The 15,035-nt window shown below is 39.6% G+C and overlaps 1 protein-coding gene across 1 annotated transcript in view; it reads left to right on the top strand.

The window, feature by feature from the left end:
• The window catches only part of LOC116911550 (thrombospondin type-1 domain-containing protein 7B), an 852,321-nt gene that overhangs the window by 533,255 nt on the left and 304,031 nt on the right, over nt 1–15,035 (top strand). The window lies entirely within an intron of this gene.

Here is a 15,035-nt window from a genome sequence, read left to right as displayed (position 1 = left end):
CTAGTTGAAGCACAAGTGGTGTGTGTGTGTGTGTGTGTGTGTGTGTTTACTATGTGTAATATGCATAGAAAGACTATTAAAACTTCTAAATAGCAGTATGATAGGCTTCTGTGTCTGAAGTAAGGGCTGTTTTATTATGTACCTCTAGGAGAAACAGCAAATTTATGAAAAGCACACAATGACTTGTCGTACTCCCTTTTTTGTTTCATCCTTATTACAAGGGATAACTACATGGGAAGTGATAGGAGGTGCTTTATTCTGAAAATGCAATGACTGTGACTTCTGTCCTTCTTGCTTTTGTGGGCAGTACTGATGCCCTTCTAGCTCCATTTGCACAACTGAACCTAAAATAGCTTGGGTTTCTTCACTTGAGTTTAGATAATGACATTTAGAAATTAATATCGTCAGATGTTGCACATTGGATGTTCTTGTTTGTTTATCAAGCAACATGCTCTTATTACCCATAAAACCTTTAAATTAGTAGTAGTATATTAGTATAGTTAGAATAAATTAGTATTATAAAATTAACAGAAAAAGAATAGGTGTTTGAAAAGGCCTCCAGTATGAAAGAAGAGAAATAAAAAAATATATAGGAAGGAATCAACCAGAAAGACAATACAAGAAGTTGCATACCAAACTTCTAGAGTTCAAGAAAAATAAAACAAACATAGGGAAAATTATCAAATAAGTAATCCAAGGAAGAATACCTTTTTTGGAAAACTACATCTCTTGGTTAAACAAAGTCAAAATGATTGAAAAGGAGCCATGTCAGGCCCATCATTGAGAGAAATGAGAGAGTGATCTGGTCCCCAGTCTTCCAAAGGAAGTTCCAAGGCCATTTCCCAAACACAGGGGTTATCAGCATCAGCTTGGAAAGTGAAAGGGAACAAATCAATTCTTCAGAGACTGGCAAATGGGATCTTAGTCTATATCATATATCAAGGCAAGATTAAAATATCTACAGAAAACAAAATTCTCTGAAGTTTACCTAACTGTATCTCATCCCCAGAGGCATAATATGAGCGAAGTGGAAAACTGGGATTCATTCCTGGAAGGGAGATCATTTTGCCTGGAACAGAGAAGGGCTGGGGGGCAGGGGGGACAAGTCCAAGACCAAAGAAGTCCACAAGCCTAGCAATATGCTATTCAGGGAAATACAACACCCATCTACTACCTCGACTGCTACAAGTGCTAATTTCAGTCTGATGCTCCTGTTCTGCCCCTGCAAGGAGTCATTTCTGTGGGGATTCTCTGTGACTTACAGTGACACTGAACTCCCTCACAAAGGTTTTTGTCTGTGAGCGTTCCATCCGGTTTGATGGAGACTCTGTACATTTGGAAACCTTCTGTCTTTTCTCTGCGGATCCCCGATAGCTCAAAGGAAGCACGAGCTTAGACTATGTAGTAAATTGTCACGGGTCAGGCTTCCCTCTAGCTATTCAATGCTCTTTCAGAAATGCAGTTCACCTTGCTGAGACCTTGTGCTAGGCAGGTTTGCTCTTAGACAGTTCACTCTTAAACACCGGTACTAGCTTTGTAGTCATTTTGTCTAGCATGAAACTTTTGGGATGGTCTACAATAGCTGTTCTCAATCTGTTTGTCTCAATCCTCTGGGGGTCCCATACCAGATATACTACATATCGGATATTTACATTTCAATTCATAACAGGAGCAAAATTACAGTTATGAAGTAGCAACAAAATAATGTTATAGTTGTGGGTCACTGTAACCTGAGGAACTGTATTAAAGGGTTGCAGCATTAACGTTGAGAACCACTGGTGTAGAGCAAAGCTTAGGCATATTTATATCCTGTTTTCTAGGAAGCCTTCAAAGAGGAAACCTAGGTGTCTGTGAGATTTGGTAGAAACTCTAAAAGGAGAAAGAAAGTTCTAGTCTCTGCCTGCCAGATAAATCCATGACTTCAGTTTCCTTTTGGCCTTTTTTTCTTAATTAACTCAGCAATAGACTTAGAAGATGTGTATCTTAACCACCATGTATATGCTTCAGTATATGATGGTCAGTATTTCCAATCATTATATTTCTAGAAATATAAAGACTTGTTGCCTTATTTTATTGTGTTTATGTTGTTGACTTGTTAAATTGGTACATACTTAGAACTCATTTATGTAATTCTCTTCTGATCAAGAAAGAATTAAAAAAAAAAAGGCCAGGTGAATTGCAGTGATAGCCAAATATCAGGGCAGTGAGAAGTCAGGCTCTACTGTATCAGATACACTATGCCTCATAGAAAGTCAGACTTTTATTATCCAATTAATAATGCTTAATTTGAAAAAGGAAAGAATACAATTCAAATATTGTGACAGATGATAATATAGAGGAAAGAACTATACATACTCGTGTTTTAAAAAAAATCACTATTCTTAAAGAGGTAAATGTTTTAGTAATACCAAGAAAAAAGTGAGGGTCCTGAATTTTTAGCAGTGTGAAATTATTTGTAGAGTAGTTTTAATTTTACTACCCACACTGACTCCTTTAAGGCCGGCTTAAAAGAAGCCAGATGTTTTGCCTCTGGACTGTACCTCATTTATCAGATGTCAAGTGTTCTCTGTTATCAGAAAGACACATTGTAGAACTATAATGGAGATGAAACAGGAGATAGGGGATTGCCTTTTTGTGTCTACGATGCTCTTGACATCTTGAAGTGTCTGTACTTTTTCAGTTTACTTTCACTGAATGATGTTTATAAGAAATGAAGAAGGCCAGTCTCTAATCATTATCAAATCTTTTTATTATCTTAATTAATTTTTGACCCGGAAAGAGATGTAGATGTCTCACACAACAGTTTAAGGGAATCTGTTTGCTTTTCCTTTAAGGTGTTTCTCTACTTTTAAAAAGGCATGAAGTAATCCAGTTAAAGAGTAAATCTAGGTTACCTTTACTTTTGAGGAAAGGGCAGAGTAAGAAATAGGTAGGAGAAGTTGAAGAAACAATGTGCTCTAAAATTGTAATTGTGGTAATAATACTTGGCTCCCAAAGATAAATATATATATATGTATATATATATATATGCATGTGTACATTTATGTGTCTATTATTTCAGTAAGGTATGCTTGGTGTCATAATTTTTCATAATCCAATTTCTTTCTAGAGTCTTTAATTTGCAATTGAATTTGTAAAATTTGATTTATCCAATTTCCCAAGCTTATACAAACTATATGCTGTAAAGTCTATATTCATAGTGCCCCGAAATCAATCAATAACTTATATAAACTCGATTCACTCTCTGTGTAACAATTTTTGTCTTGAGTGGTATTCTTTTTATAGAAAGAAAGGAAGAGATAAAGATCCATTTATCCATTTAAAGGTAGCTTATCAACTACCTTGGTCTAGAAAACACATAGAAATACAGCACAAACACACAGTCTGAAAAGGTATAGACTGTGTACTTGAATGAGTACTGAAAATAGACAGACATCCTAGCTTGTCAATCAGATGTCAAATTGTTGATCTGAGTGTCTGTTTCTGACACTGTGACAAATTCACTTGAAGGGGGAGAAAAGCATATTCCCTCCATTTTTGAGGATTCAAGTTCATAGTCAGTTGACCCATTACTTTTGGAAGTGCGGTGGGGTAGCATGTCACAGCAGCCGTATGTGATGTGGAGCCTGCTCAACTCTATGACAGTGGGAAGTAAAAGAGATATTCAGGGGAGAGCCCAGCTTCTAGCATCTTCTTCTGGAGCACAGCCTCAGAGATCTGCCCCCCTATCACTACTTCCTTCTGCATAAAGGTTCCACTACCCGCCCCCCAGTGTCGAAGGCTAGAAGTCAAGCCTTCACATAAAAGCCTGGGGAAACACTCAAGATCCAGAGCACAGCCATCGGCAGCCTCTCATCAGCTTTTCTCTCCCGTGGTAGGTATATTTCTTTTGGGAAGACAAGGAACAAACTTCTAAATCTTTGCATTCTGGTTTTCCAAATAGAAGAATGCTCTTTATTACAATGGTTGAGTCTGCCTGTTCACTGACATAGATCACAACCAGAAGGTTAATTCCATAGGCTCACTGGGAGAGACGTATGTCTAGGTGTTGACTACAGTAGTTATGAGCCGTAGTCAGAGATATCTGTAGTCTTTGACTCAGTCATTTCATTTGCTTTGCATTTGTGGTTGAAGGAGGGAGGACTGTGTTCTCTGGGAAGATGTATAGGTGGTTTTTCTCAGGGTATTTCTTGACTTAGAAATGAGCTACATTGTCTCTAGCTGCAGGCATTGATAGTCAGGAATGGAGAGCCACTGAGACCCATCCCAAGAAGCCAATATAACATTTGTAAGGGGTAGAAACATCTATAGATTTTTCTATGCATTTATGGAAAGATGCGGCTATCTTGCACAGCTTTGACTCCTGGAAACCTGGTTAGGGTAATGAGAAAATGAAGAAAGGAAGGACACACAAATGCAGTACAGAAAAGCTGGTCTTGTGCTCTGATGGAGATACACCAGTGGCAGCCTTAAAGTTCAGTGCATTTATTTTATATATCCAAATAGAGGGCATTGGTTTATTGTAAATGGGTGAAGGAGGATGTACTTTGGCCAATCCAGGTAGGAGTTCTTATAGGGAAGCCAACCCAGGCTGTTGACATACAGGAGGATGCTGTAGTCTTCAATTTCTGCACACAATGTCCACATTCACATATGGAGCAGGGGAAACCTTCGCCATGCCCATGTGTCTAAGACACTGTGGTCCTTGACATGGCCATGCTCACATTCACAACACATTCAACCGGGGCTTAATCTGATCCTTATACACTAACTCTAATCTTCGTATGCCCTCTACAGAAGGGGCGGCATGACTCTACTTACCAGCTCAATATATTAGGGTATCTGATGTACACAATGAGTAAATACTTACCTGACACCTGACACACTAGTGTCAATATTATTGGTGAAGTTGTTTTGGATAACCTTGTTAATTGTGTAGGAAAAAGTGATCTGGCTTCAGTATTCATCTTATTAAAGAATACTCATAAGTCTGACATAGCTGTGCATGGCTCAACTCAGGAGGATGAGGCAGACAGAGCACCAGTTCAAACTAGCCTTGCCTGTGTGGTCAAACCCTATGTAAAGGAAACAAAGCACCAATAACATAAATACAACAAGGCCAGAATGTTCTGTTAGAGTGCATAATGTTCTTTGCTCAGTTTAAACCATTGCTGAGTTCAAAGTGCCAAAAGATTCATTAGAAGTATCATAAGAGAGTATAGGAACCATTTTTAAAAGTATTTATTTTTATTTTATGTGCATGAGTGTTTTGCCTGCATGTATGTATTCGCACTACCTTTGTGCCTGTTGCTAGGGAAGTCAGGAAAGGGAGTTAGAGCTCCTGAAACTGGAGTTACAGACCATAATAAGCCACCAGTGAGTGCTTCGAACCAAACCTGGGTCCTCTTTAAGAGCAGCAAGTTCTCTTAACCACAGATCCATCTCTCCAGCCCTAAAGAGTCATTCTTTGGAAGCATCTCTCTTTTAAATAAAATTGCTGAAAGTGTGAAAATAAGGGTGACCAGGGTAGACTGTAGAAATTAAATTGACAGTGTATGACAACTCTCAAAATTAAAATATCCCATGAGCATGACAGAAGGACGGGCTTGATAATGCCATAGGCTTTGGTTTCCAGAGTGGAGTGCTTAGTTCATGGTAGAGATCGAATTTTAATATAAGTGAGTCATGGCTCTTGGAGGCATTTTTCATTTCCTTTTGTGTGTCTCAGGGTAGGATTATCTCTGTGGCTTTTTGTGGTGGCTGCAGGTAAAATATGCATATTTTAAAACTTTGTGATGAATTAAATATAAATATTAAAGGAGATGGGCGACCCGAGGCAGAATGCTTTAGTTACACGGTGTTAACTAACTGTTGCTTCAGTAATATCTCCTTGCACTAGCCCCTCTGCTTTTAATATAATAAGCTATGATTCCAAGAGCAGAGTAGCCCTTCCCCCACGTTCACCTCACTCATATCCTCAGAAGACATTTTTCTAATGAAACGGATGCTGGTGCTGAAGGTGGTGAAAGGAAACTTCAACTGCTGAACGCAGTCACTTCCTTTTAAGACTCAGAGTGGGATGTTTCTCTCCCAGCCATATAATTCTGTTCCAGAACTATGCTCCCTTCAGGAATGCCAGTACTAATTTCAAAGTCTACAAGAAACTATGCACACGTAATAGGATTACATGTCTTTTGTGCAGAGCCAAATCCTATCCCTTTAAGTAGCAGCGCATCCCTGACTTCCCTTAGCACTGGTAAAAGTAAGGTCACGGTATTTGTTTCTGTTTACCCAGGCCTCCCTCTCAGGACTGTAGCAGAAGGCCATAGATTTGTGCATTTTCGTGTGTACATTTCCAAATGAAAGTCAAACCTAAGCACGCATTCCAAGTGGAAGCAACTGAGCAAGAGGCTCACACCTGTGCCAGTGCCTGGAAATTCTACTTTGGTGTGTCAGGTCCCAGTTCTACTGAAATTCTGAATTCCAACAGATGAGTAGGGCTCGAAAGAGTACCTTTTAAGGCCAACCATTCTGTAAAGAAGCGACAAAAATGAAATAGCTCCATTTTAATCCAGGTATATAGGAAGTGATGTAAAACCTACTGGCGTCAATTAAAATCAACGGGTTCTTCAAGTCATCTGTTTCCTGGAAGGGTATGAAAACTTTGGAACTTAAAGTAGGAAAGATAGGAGCTCACGGAGCCTTTGAAATTATGCCAAGACAGAATTTGGAAGCTCACACTAGAATAGTAACACTGGGGGTAGATTAGAAGAAGCACACATAAAAGGCATTTAAGGAAAAAGAAATCAATGCCATCCAGTAGCTAATCTTACATACCATAAAATGAATCACAATGAGTTGAGAGAGCGCTTGGTATAGACCAATGAGGACTGGCTGATGCAGAGGAAAAATGAAAGATGGCATAAATTATTAACAGAAAATGAGCTCATGACAGATACACACTGTGAGAGAGGCTGCATTTGGATATTATTTTAGTGACTTCAGGGTTAACATTAAAACCAACCTAACAAATATTAAGACCCACCTATTATTTATATAATATATATATATATATATATATAAATTTTATACCTAAAAGTTGGAGATAATATCATGTGATTCCACAAGTACAAGTGAAAAAAAAAAGTTTAGAGGATAAGTACTGAAAATCTGGTGTCCAAAGACTAGTCCTTCTCTTCAAATATTAAGCGGTATGTCTCAAATGCCAATTCTGCCTCTCAGTGTTTGTGTGGGGTTAGTTCAACTATATTCATTGTCGTCATGGAGTCTCAAATTTCTAATCAGAATAGTACCACCTTGTTGATGCTTTTACAAGTCGTTTCTCTGGAAGCATTAATTTTATTTTATTTTTTTGAAAACCTAGGAAGATGGTAATAATTACACTGGGGAGAGGGTCTGTGGATATTGCTAATGTGGTTCTTAAAAGTAAAGTGCTGATGGTCAGAGAGAATTAACTAAGTCAGGAAATGGTAGTTTATTGGGCCAAAAAAAATCTTCCTTCAGGAAAGGCTTGATGGAGAGGCAGTATGATAACTGTTCAGATTGTTCCAATGTAGAGGAAAAAGGCTATTGTGGCCAGAGGTGGTGGCACCCACTTTAAGTCCACCACTAGGGAGCCAGAGACAGGATGATTGCTGAGTTTGAGGCCAGCCTGGTCTACTGTGGGACTTCTAGGACAGCCAGGGATAGCTACAAAAGGAAACCCTGTCTATAAATACACACACACACACACACACACACACACACACACACACACACACACGGAGAAAGACAGAGACAGAGACAGAGAAGAGAGAGAGAGAAAAAAAGAGAGAGGATGTTGCTTTTTATGCAACAGAAATTTTCATACTCACTTGTCTACAGCCTGGTATTTTGCAGAAGATACCAACACAGTTATTTGACTAGTAAGCTATAAATATAGTATTGTAAAATTTATGGAAGTAAAAATTTTAGAAAACGGTTTGCCTGGCATCATCAGGTTTTTGTGGGTGTTTAAAGACAGAAAATGTACTATGTTTGTTAATTGAATAGGTATGACGGAGTACACCAAGCCTATGTCTCAACATAGTAATTAAAGTTTCAAAACATTCCTAGATTTGGGAATAAGGTCTGGAGGGCATGGATTATGAGTAGGCAACGTCGCAAATATTTGTCAGAGATGACCGAGAAAGAAGCACACCACAGCTCGAAGTTCAAAGATGAGAGACGTCTGTCTTACATGACTCTGGAAACAAGAGGACACACAAACAACCAGTGTGGGAAATGCATGGAGCTGTTCGGAGGGAGGAGAGAATTGAATGAAAGTCTGCGAGCGTCTGCAGAGGGTGAGCGGGTGATGAGTAGGTGAGCTTAGGAATTAGAAGGAAGAAAGTCTGTTTTCTTCCTTTCCTCCCTGATTGGGGAAACAGAATGAGGTGAAGGGCGGATAAGGAAGAGAAAGACGTTTTGTGAAATGTTTCTGTGTCCATATAGACGCTTCCTCAGCAGTTTCCTGAGAACCTACCTGATGTCCTGCAATAAATACCCTTAGTTCTCAGGACTTCCTTTATCTGGGTCCTCTTCTCTGCCATGGAGTCCACGTGTGAATCCTCAAACTCCACATCTGAGTCGGCTTCTTCCTCCACATGTCAGACCCGCATGTCATCTTCATGACCTCCTTCTATCATATGTCTCTCCGACTACAATGGTTGGTCACATGATTCTGACTGAGTATTGAAGTTATAGTGATAATCCCAAATCGTTTAACAACAGATCTCTCTCTCTCTCTCTCTCTCTCTCTCTGTCTCTCTCTCTCTCTCTCCCTCTCTCTCTGTGTCTCTCTCTCTCTCTGTCTCTCTCTCTCTCTCAATGTTCACATGAACATCATTCATTCACAAACATACAGATTTGTAAAAATTCATTTGTAAAAATTGATTCTAAAATAGACTTATTTCCTACTTTCAGACACCAAGTTTTCAATGGCGGCTTGTCCGTATTCATTCCATGCCTTAAGCCTGAAACATCTTCCTAAGCCAGATGTTGCTCTCCTTCTCCTGCTGTTCTCTCCTAGAGAAGCTCAGCCACGAGCTACTGTGTAGGCGCCACCCACATGCCAGATTCATTCGTCACTCCAGGCTGTTACTACCTTCCTTTTACCTTCAGTTACTGCTTGGCTACCTACACTTTCTCCTGGCACCATCCCAGGCATTGGCTTCCTCCAGCCAAGCCTGGTGTCCCCCATGCAGCTCACGCTCTCAGTGTGAAGGTCTTACTTTGTGTCCTTTCTGTGTGACAACTGGATCATCCCTTGGATTTATGCATGTTATGGTTTCCAGCACTTGGAATGTAGGGAATATGTCTTATTCACCTTGATATCCCAAGCACCTTGTATAATTTATGTAATAAATGTTTTGTTTATCTGTGTGTGACAAATGTGAAAAAAAACATATGGAATATATTACCAGTCAGGTACCTGAAATCTTTGGCTCCAATTAGAAGTCCACATAGATGAGGTTGCAGTTTCTGGGGTTGGCAGACTTGGGTCCTTGAGTCCCAGAGGTTTATGAATGAGGTGCACAAACTCAAGTACTATGGACTAGGTTGTTGTAACTCTGGACTTTAGAGGCTAAAATCTATGGCTCTAGTTTGTTAGGTTTAAAGCCCATTACTGTAGACTTGGGTGGGCATTGGCCTGGCGCTCAGCCACTTTGAGAGCAAATTGCAGTTCAGTTTTCTCAAGGCATCCAGTTGCGTGCGCACAGCATCAGGTGGTCATGAGGGCAGTAAGAATATGGGAAGCGTCCATTAAATAGACCATGCACACAAAATACCAGAAAGTTGTATACAATAATGACTCTATGAAAGCCCAACACAGAGCACACAACTATGATAGCATCAATTACTCATATTTAACAGTGCTCAACTGCTCCTATGGGAAGGATATGCTCCTCTGATCATTCTAGTATGTGTATGATTTCATTTTACAGTAAGATCAGGTTATAGCATATTAAAAGTATTAAGAAACAGTATATATATACTTAAATCAGGTGGAAAATAAACTTTCCTTATGAGAAACTAATCTCCAAGAGAACAAAGACTGCATCAGCTCATTTCAAGAGTAGGTATTTCATAAATTATGTAAAAAATAAGACAAAAATTAAGCCGAAGATAAAATATTACTGATCTGAGTTTCCAGTACTCAGATCGTGATTAAAACAGTCAAGTGCTAGTTGTCAAATGTGTATGAAGATGGGGATTCTGTCTCCCTATGGGATATAGGTTCTGCTCTGTATCCCTGGAGTGGCTTTACTCACTCATCCATCAATCCATCAATTCCCCACCACGACCAAGGGACATGTGCACAACCCTGGGTGTGTACTCCTGCACACACACACACCCACGCACACACACACACACACACACACACACACACACACACGAATGCACACACATGTACATATTCATACCTAGAGAGCAGAGGGTCTGAGCGTGACCCTCTTATGGCTCTGATAGAATCCATGCGAAGTTCAATGAAATCCCCCTGCTATCTGATTGGATATGGACTCCAGCTTCATTTCAGTCTCTCTGCTCACACACCATCTTCTTGAAAACCTCCCAGCACTTTCAGGACTGCTTAAAATGCTGCCCATACAAATAACAGTTCCTATAACATGCACTCACGGTTAATAACAAGCTAATTGCTTAACTGTGTGCATAGCTGTAAATTAATTACTAATGCACTTTTGTTTAGAGTAGTGCTAAACACATTTTTTTTAAAAAACCATTTGTTTCAACATGTGGATCTAAGGCACTTCAGAATTTACAATTGGATGGCAGATGAAAATATGACTGTTGCACAACTTCAAACTCATAATTAAATTCTAGAACACTTGCTCAGACTGAAATGTTGAATAATGTGCCGTCTTATCAGCAACTACCCCGGGAGTTTGCGTTTGGACTGATGTAAATGGTATAATTATACTCCACAGAAAGAGCTAGTAAATCCATGTTTGTATTTTAGGGCCTGCTTCCTTTAATTTGTATTCGTATTATTGTAACAATCCAATTTGTGGTGAGCACAGTTGGTATCTAATAAGTAGTTTTTCTACTTTACATAACCAGAAAAATAATTGTAATCTCCATGGTAGCTATTATCTGCTAATATTAGTCTTCATTTTAAGTTGTTAATTTTCTAATGCTACCTGTGTTTGTTGGACACAAACTCTGAACTTTGGTTTGTGGGATGTATTTTATAGTTAGCGTCACATAGTGAAAAGAGCTATCGTGATTATCCTTCAGTGACTTTGCATAAGGATAATCCAGAGTACCAAATATCAATCTTTTCCTTTGCTGTTTGTTGTAAGTGAATAAGTTTTATGTTGGGAAATAGTCTACTTGCCTTCTAAATGCCTGTTTCTTTTTTTCTTTATCATTGCCTCTAAGAATTCCCTTCTGCATGATCCCTAATGACATATAATTTCCTAGACAATGCACAGAATTCACCGTAGATATGCTGGCTGTACATTGTAAGTCATTGGTCCTCTTTTAACAGATACTCTCATCAGTTTTATCTTTGCTCGATTACCTTGGAATACTCTTTTTCTTGCTTTCATTTATTTAATATCATCTGGTCTAACTTCATGACTATTATGATCCACTCTAGTAACCAAATTAATGGAGAACATTCTATGAAGTGGGGATGTCTCAAGTGTCAGGGAGTAACCTGTGGGTTAATAATACGATTGACTCTTGTATTACATATCACAAATGTTCCACAAAACATCCTCTATTTTCTTGATTCTGGAATCCATACCAATGTGGCTTCCTGGGACTCTAGACTCAGAATTTCTAGAGAAGATGCTTAAATCCTATTAAGCTCCTTACATTTTGGTTAACATTGAACTAAAAGTCGGATATTTGGTGGTAGTTTCTAAGAACAAAGCCTCTTCCCACAAGGAGAAATAAGTTGCAAATCTTTCGGAAGTCCCTCTGTGGCTCCCTTTTCCTCATCATCGGAAACAACAAACCCCAGCCCCTGGGCCTGCATCCGATGGGTGGATGTCGTTCCAGCGGCGACTGGATCTTGTGACTCCTTACTTCTTGGCTTGTCCATCACAGTGCACCCAGCAGCTCCTCAAGCAAAAGCCGACTTTGAGCTGAGATTCCTATCTTGTGTCATCCAGAGTCAAATATTTGACTCATATTTGTAGCGTTGCCTTTCCTATTTTAACTCCAATAAAGTGGGTCATCATCATTTTCTTCATATTTTGTTCTTGGTTACTCTTTTTACTTTTACATTTTTACTTTCAGATAGTTGCATAATGTTGTCCATGTTGGTCTGAAATGTTATATTTTGCCAGGCTGGGTTCAAACTCCTGTTACTCCTAATTTGGCTTCACAGGGGCTGGGATTACAAGAAGGAGAGTTAGCACACCCACCTTATCTGTATTATTCCTAACTCTTGGTTTATATGTTAACATTTAGACTCTGTCATTTCCGAAGACTTTTACATGCGAAGGTTAAAGGGGACCTCAGGAAATATCAAATGGTGCATCTCCCTGCCTGGCTATGCCTTCTCTAAGCTCCCAATAATTTTGCCTGTAAACATATGGAGTTCAGGTTAGATTTGATAACATTTTTAAAGCCAACAAATTCAATTTAAAATTTCTCAAATATAAAAAGAAGTAAATCGATCCTCAAAAAAATGGATTATATAAATAGGGCAATTTCTAAACTTAAAGCCACAAAGACCCATTGTGCCTTACTGCGTTCTTTCAAAGCAGGCACTATCCGTCTTTGTGCCTCTTACACTCCTGGCCTGAAGCCAAAGTGCATACCTTCTCCATCATAGGCAGCGTGCTGTAACTCCACTAAACCAAATTGGTGTGCTCTTTATTTAAACACAAGTACATCTAAGAGGAACTACAAGGGCTATTGATTGTACTTTATGCTATAGTGTTCATGTTCTTAGAGAGCCAGAAATCTCAGAGGCAGTTAGAAAATAGTGTTTTACTGCAGCTGCCAACCTCTATTGAAATATGGAAAGATTTGAAGAGACAATTTTCTTTGAAGAACGACACCTCATCGTACATGTTAAAGAATGTCTAAACTTGTAGATTTGACTGGCTGTTAAATATTATACAGAGTTTTAGGTTTGAAGCATTGCTCCCGCATCGCATGCTTTCTCTATTTGGAACAGGAAATTGATTTGGCGAAAGTGAATGATACATAGGAGCTGTAAACCGTCTCTCTATGTAGATTTGTTGTATTTTTCGTAAATTGTCCTTAAACTCTAAAACACAATGCTGTAGGCAATCTTTTGCATAGTTCTTTCAATTGGGTAATAAAATATTGAACAATATTCCTGATAGGAGAATTGCCACATGTCACTGTTCTAAGCTTGATGGAAATATTTCATCCTCACTGACTAGTGAGTAGTAGAAGATGAAGGTTGATTAAGGCTCCACAGGACTGTTGCACAGACAGGGTTGTTCTGCTACAGTGCATGCACTAAGGGAAATCAAACAGCGATTTCATTACACTTAGCATTTAAAAACCTAATGCTTTTTAAATTGCTTCTTATTCCTGTGTGCCCATGTTCTTAGGTCTCTAACCACCCCCCCCCAAAAAAAAGAAAAAGAAAAAAGTCAATTTATTTTCAAAAATATCCATATTCCTTTAGCAGTGTCTTCTAATCTGTAATTATGAACTTAACCCTAACAAGCACTCCTGTCACTTGTAGAAGGGGGAAAACTCAAAAGCCTATCTCCCACCCTTCATGGCTTCCTTCCTCTGCCCTTCTTTCTTCCAACCTCCTTCTCTCCCTTCCTCTTCCTCTCCTTCTTCCTTCTAATGATAATTGTATCCCATATGTGTTCCACCCACTAATTAAGTTGCGCAGCCTAGTGGAAGATCACAGGGTATCCTTGTGAGTGTGCATGTTCTATGCAGGGATTGTGCAAAGTGAAAATTTCCAAAGGTAGTACAAAATCTATATAAAATAGAGGAGATCATTTCCACACATGTACAGTATGCTACCCGAAAGCCTCAGATGCTGTGGACTGCTAAGACTCCAGGAGAGGGAGGGTAAGATTGCTGAGATAGGAAACAGTGGGAAGGGATACAATGAAATCACAGAGACAAAGCGGCTCTGCTTGTGTTCATCAACAGGTGAGCACCTGATGTGGGGGACTGGAGGGGAAGTGGGTTGAGTGTGTTTGTGTGGGGGTAGAGGCGCTGCCAAGACAAGATGACTAAAGTGCCTGGTGTGTGTAAGAAGGCTGGTAGAGCCCATGTGGCACCTCAGGAGAATAGGAGCATGAGCCAGACCAGGAGTGGATAGACATCAGGAGTCCTCCGAGGGAGCTCTGAAGTCTGAAAAAACAATGGGGCTGGGAAGTGGCAGTGAGGACTGGATACCCGTGGGAGCCTCATCGTTCTTCCCTGGATTTCTCTTCTCTGTGGTACAGGGATAGAAATATTTTCACAGCTGGGACCTGTAACCTCTCATGTGATTTATGGTGTGACATTGAATCTTCTCTCGTCCCGACTTTTTAAAAAACACTGTGTGCTGGAACACTGCCTCACAGCTGGCCGGTTAATGTTTATGATGGGCATTAACCCAACTGCCCTCATCTACTCTGCGAACAGCTGCTCTGGCTTTCCCTTCCCTGGCTTCCGGGCGACTGGCGCTGACCTCGCCAGCTTTCTGTATTTGTTTCTGGCTCTTTCGGGCAGGCTTGTGTGACTATACCTTCACTGATGGATCCGTTCTCTGTAAAGATCTTTAATGAGCACCTACTATAGGCACCAATTCTCCATGCTGAAATATAGAAATAAATTATACTCTATCTTCTATAATAAATGTGGTGTGGAAGGAAATAGCTTACCAACAAATGAATGTCTAGTATCTGATGCCAGTGATGGTGAATGCTGTGAAGAAACTTTAATAGGGAAAGAATAAGAAATGACGAAGTAGACTTAAAGGGACAGTAAGTTTAATTGCATTGACAGGAAATAGTAGCTGAGAAAGAGAT

This window comes from Rattus rattus, chromosome 10 (genome assembly GCF_011064425.1).
Source record: "Rattus rattus isolate New Zealand chromosome 10, Rrattus_CSIRO_v1, whole genome shotgun sequence".
In the NCBI taxonomy this organism is placed as follows: domain Eukaryota; kingdom Metazoa; phylum Chordata; class Mammalia; order Rodentia; family Muridae; genus Rattus; species Rattus rattus.
Note: the sequence above shows the minus strand (reverse complement) of the source record. Positions and strands in the feature narration are given on the sequence as shown.